Source organism: Anguilla rostrata, chromosome 14 (assembly GCF_018555375.3).
Source record: "Anguilla rostrata isolate EN2019 chromosome 14, ASM1855537v3, whole genome shotgun sequence".
Lineage (NCBI taxonomy): Eukaryota > Metazoa > Chordata > Actinopteri > Anguilliformes > Anguillidae > Anguilla > Anguilla rostrata.
The window spans coordinates 40,825,136-40,831,207 of NC_057946.1; positions in this window are offsets into that span (position 1 = coordinate 40,825,136).

Below are 6,072 nucleotides of genomic sequence, written 5' to 3' on the forward strand. Positions count from 1 at the left end.
GTGGCAGCATGAACCATGAGTAACATTCAGAACAGAGACTTATGTGAATAATAATTTCCAAATTACAATAATCACCTGTATTTTCACATCTACCCGACCATCCATTATTTATACCTGCTTATTCCTGGTCAGGGTCGCGGGAGGTGCTGGAGTCTATCCCAGCATGCAGAGGGCGAGAAGCAGGAATACACCCTGGTCAGTTGGCCAGTCCATCTCAGGACTGTATTTTCACATATCAAATGTAAAAGTAATGTGACTGTGTAGCCAGTAATTTAACGCAAAATCATTAAATAATATAAATTTGATTATTTAATGTCATTTATAATAGTAATGACTTGCATTTATATAGCACTTATCTCACACTCAGTGCTTTAGAGTGATGAGGGGGAAACTCACCTCAACCACTAACAATGTGTAGCACCCACCTGCGTGATGCACGGCTGCCATTTTGCACCAGAACACTCACCTGAGCTGAACACTCACATCAGCTGAGGTGCAGAGGGAGAGAACAGTTTTTTTTTCCAATTAAACCAGGGGATGATTCGGTGGCAGGTTGAGAGAGCCAGGGTCGGAATTTAGCCAGGACACTGGGGAACTTCCTATTCTGTACAGTGAGTGTCACAGGGTCTTCATTGACCACAGTAAGTCAGGATGTCCGATTTAACATCTCATCCGAAAGATGCTGGGTGCATTCCAACATCACTTCCTTTCCTTGTGTCCTTTCCTGGTATGGAACACATTGTTAGAACAGGAGCAGGCATAGGAAATGGACGACTGGAGGCGTCTGCTTTTTGCTAACAATAGCTGTTCAGTTTGCAATTGGTGCAAATGTCAAGGCGATCAGATACAATGTTGAAATTTTAGTGCTCATCTTAAGATTGGTGCAAACTCCAGGTCACACGTGCTAAAACTGAATCAGGGAAAATTGCTCCTGATATTGTTCTCCTCATCCTGCAATGACTTGGATTCAGTGATTTCATTGTTGCCACTAAAATAATTCCAGGCATTGATTTAAAATCTTGTAAAATTTTATTGTTGTTGATTTTAAATTATTTATTCATTGCTTGGCAAGCTTTTATGAGTATTATTGCATTACCTTGTTTCTTTTTATTTTATTTCTTTAATCTCTTGCCCTCTTAACTTTGTTGTGGAAGCAGCAGGCTGCAACTGCTGGAGAGGGGTGTCAACCTGGCAGTGTTCCTAGGAGGAGCACTGCAGGTGCGCCTGTATGGGAGCAATGACAGGTCACCAGAATTCAACCATCTCAGCCCCGAGCAGCGCCTATTCCAGTGAGCCCACCCACAAGTCTGCGGCTCTGCTAGAGTCCGCCTGCCGCTCGACACGCTCCTGAGGGGGCTTCACCTGGCGCACCTGAGATCCGTATCGGCCGCCCAGGCAACCTGAGCGAGGGGCCTGCCCAAGCGGGGGACACAGAGGCTGTCCTGCGTGACCAGAACAGCACACTCCAGACTGTTTGTGGAGCGGTCTGTTCAGCAGAAGTGGGCAGTCAGGAAGTGACATCAGATACGGCCAGGCTCCATGGCGGGACGTCCAGTGCTGGCGGTATGGGGGAAAGGGCTAATGAAAGAGTGCAAATGCGGGCCACAGGGGGACAGCAGAAAGCCACAGCAGCCGGAAGACGGGGGCAGACTGGCGTAGACGGGTCACCAGAAACACCCAGAGAAGAAAAGGGGCCATTAGCCTGATTCAGAAGGGAATATTGTCTCCTAGCACTCCATGACTAGCAGTAGACATTAAACTTGGCACAGTAACTGGGCACTCAGTTAACATGCTCGGTCACTTTAAACTATCCTGTTAACATACAAGACAGCACCTTTAGTAAGATTGCCATGGCGGGCATGAAAAATGTAGCTACATAATTCTAGCGCACCATTAATGACGTGTTGTGGAGGAGGTGTAATATCACAAACTAATTTGGAATGCACAAACAAACAACAACAACAACCTGAGAATTTTAATTGGCCACAATACAACGATGAATACAGGCAGAAAACAAATCAAATGTATTATCTTAAAATGCAAATATAAGAACACATTTTCTGGTATTTGATTGGGTAGGAGCCCTAGAAAGAGAGTTTCATCAACATTGTTCGCTCCAATGGGCCAATTTTGAGAGGAATGTCGGATCATGGAGGGTCTCAATAGTTCCAAATGAGTAGCAGTGTTTCTGACTGTCTGTGATGCACTATTCAAAGGTAAAGTATAGGGATGGGCATGATTAGTCGACTAATCGATTAGTTGACTCGGGCAGTGATGTCGACTAGTTGATATCAATAATTATTGATTTTTTTTTTTTACACGACCAAGAAACTATTCATGATTTTGTTTCCGCCCGGACTCTAATAAGTGTAGCACACGCATCACGTTATAAGGGCAATGGGCAGCTAGGTGGGTGGAGCGGGGAGACAGAAACTACCTGTAACATAGTAGAAAGTGCTTGTAAATGAGAGAATGATGGCGGCGAGACGGAGTGAAGTATGGCGTTATTTTACCCAAGTTGAGAACAAAGTAGAGTACACGTTGTGTGGGATGAAGCTGTCTTACCACGGTTCTACTAGTGTGATGCGGAGTCATTTGCAACTTCGGCACCAAAGTATTAAACTGAAAGACAAAGTAGACGAACAACAGAAAAGTATGACTGATTTTGTTACAGCTAAACGCAAATGTGATAACAGCCGAAAAGAACAGATCACCCAGCTAGTCGCTTCAATGGTTTCTGGTGATATGCTACCATTAAGTTTCGTGGAGGGAGCTGGCTTTCGTAGGTTAATGGAATTTGTTGAACCGGAATACTCTGTGCCATCACAAAAGACTATTACCAGCCAAATTGAAAAACAGTACGAGGAAGCAGCTACGTTGCTAACGCTTATCCCCAGAGCACGTTGACATGCTGGTTTTCCTTGAACTAATCTGGTAGGACTTTCATTTTGCCATCTCTGGTAAGACTTATTTTCATTTTGTCACTGTAGCACTTTTTGCCTATTTGTAAAAAATTAAATATTAATTTCATATAGCACTTATTGTAGTTATGTGTACTGGTAGCCATTTTCGTTTTGTCATTTTTGGTCACTGTAGCACTTGGCCTATTTGGAAAAATAAAAGAATAATTTTAAATAGCACCTGTTATATTTATGGACTGGAAACTTTGTTTCATGGTAGTTACGTGCGGTTAATGGTCTATGTTGGGGGTGGGGGGTGGGGGGGTGATGACGTCACGACTAGTCGACTAATTGACTGAAATTCCTGTTAGTCGTCGACCACTAAAAAAATTAAAATGCTCATCCCTAGTAAAGAAGGTAAAATCAATATTTTTTGATACTTATCGAGTTAACCCCTTAACCCCAAGCACTTAAGAAGGCCATATCCACCTGTTTTTTTCTATTTGTAAATAAAGCCTTACAACTTTGTGGCAACACACAATAGAGACATGGATTATGGCATTATTTCAAGGGCACAAGTGTACCACCAATATATACTAAGTTTTGCTACATAGTTTTAATTATTCATGATATACATATAATGTACATAAAAATGCAACTCTACTGTTTGTTTCACAAAATTTTACATTTTGAATAATGTTTTGAACATCTACATAAAAAGTATGTTTTATTCACATAAAATTACATATTTTGAACAGATAACAGGAGAATCAATTCAAACTGTGCAGATATGTGAATGGACTGTGATAGGTGAACATCACTCAGCCAAGTCATCAGCTGGTTCAGCCGGAGCGGACTTGACTCTCATGGCTTGCCTGAACTATGCAATGCTCCATTTTGGGTAAATGTTGTACCCTACATCGCAAGGTTTGAGTCTTTGATGGAGCTCCTGTTGTCAGCGACACTCAGTGCGTTTACATGCACATAGTTCGCCATTCTGCGTTTTTCTTCCATCCATGTATTTTAGGATATTTAACTCCTTTAGTTGCGATGGGAGGAAGTTAGTCTCCTCATCCATCCAGAAATGTGTTTTTTTTCACCGATACTAGGGAGGGCAAAATGGAGCTTTAGAATGTCGCCAGCAGTGTATGCGTGTGAGTTCGACAATACATTTCTCACAGAAAAGGTCGTTTGTCGCCTTTTTTTAGTCCATTACAGTGGTGATAGAAGTGACAATAATTAAGTGGTACTGTGCTGTTAGCCTTTATTGATCGCCGTACAAGGTTAATGTGAAATAGCTAGCACAATCGGACAGCACTAACCCATAAAAATGTACTTTGAATGGTAGCCTACTTGCTCAATCGAATGGTAAATGTGAAAAACATTTGATTATAGTCAGCAGCACCAAAATCTTCTGTCACACCCTCAATAAACGGCAAAGGTCCAAGGAGAAGATTGAATTACATCTTTTAAAGATATATATTTTCTGAAATGTTACCGATTCCGCTCAGCCACCGTGAGCGTATAGTTGCTATGTAAATTACGGAACATGCACAGAACGCCTAGGCCAATTTTTGGCCTATTGAATTGATTATTAAATCCACCCCCACCTCCGACTCTGAAAAAATCAACTTTGTACGATTTCAGTCGGACTACAATGTTTACATGATCTTTAAAAGTCCAGTTTTAGCCAGACTAAAACAATAAATCGACTTTTTCAAAAATCATGTAAACCCACTGACTGTTATTGTATCTAACAGGAGAAGGCGCACTAAGCATCAACACTGTTAATAGGGGCCGTCAAGCATTTGATTGCAACTACTGACTGTAAGCAGCATTAAGGGTGACAGTTATCATCTAAAACTACCAAAAAAAAAAAAAAAAACTGCACAAAAATATAGAAATTCGCAGAACGTCAAAAATGGTTTAAAAAAAAACATGGAATTCTTGTCAACCACAACTTCTCTTATAAAAAAGCCAGCTGTAAAAATGATTACTCTTCTGTTACAAATAAATGACAACCTAGAATCTCCCACACAAATATCCCATTCAAAGCCAACATCCTTGCAACATCACAAAATTTTGCATCTGGAAGACTTCATTCGACAATTGCCGCCACAGCTAGAAAATGAGAGTCCTTATTTTGTTGTGTGCTGTCTGAGTGCTGGATGCACTCTTAGGTGTATCAGCAGACAAATACATTTCCCACCATCCAATGAATACATCTGTCACCAAGCAGATAAGTCTGCACTTTGACAGAAGTGTAACACCCGTGGCAGAACGCCTGAGGTGAGTGCCATCCCACTGAGGGAGAGCAGTGGGAAAGAAAATAAAGCAACTATTAGATATGGACATGATTGAGAAAGTGTAAGGTCACACACCATGGGTGAACCCCGTTGTGGTGGCTCTGAAGGTGTCAGAGGATAACATCCAAATGTGTCTGCATATGAGAAGGGAAAATTGAGTCATCATCAGAGGGAGATATCTGATTCCTACAGTAGAGGATCTCCTGCAAGGCATGAATGGATCATCCATGTTCAGCTCACTAGACCCCAAGTGGGATTACCATCAGTTGGAGCTCACACCAGAATCGACTGACATAATGACATTTGCTGTACACACAGGCACATATACATAGCCAGAATGAAGTTTCCAGGACGAAGACCTAGCCTTTTGGAGGAGTGTTCTCTGGTCAGATGAAACAAAAATTGAACTGTTTCGCCATAATGATCAGCGCTATGTATGGAGAGAAAAGGGTGAGGCTTTTAATCCGAAGAACACCATCCCAACTGTGGGGGTGGCAGCATTATGTTGTGGGGGTGTTTTGCTGGTAAAGGGACTGGTGCACATCAGAGAATAGATGGCATTATGATGAAGGAGGATTATCTTAAAATAAAGCAACACCTCAAGACATCAGCTAAGTTAAAACAGAGGTGTCTGGTTAAATGTCATTAACAAGGTACCAAGTTTGTGGTTGAGTCACTTACTGAAGCCTCATATTACGCACATACGCTTTTGTAAAGAAATACATCTCTGAATATCCAGCTCCACAGTCAACAAGCAAGACACAAATGACATGGACTGAGCATGAAGGGACAGGAGACAAAAACACAGCAGAGCCTAACACAGAGGTTCCGAGTGAGGGGCCAGCATCCCTACCCCTCACCCCAAA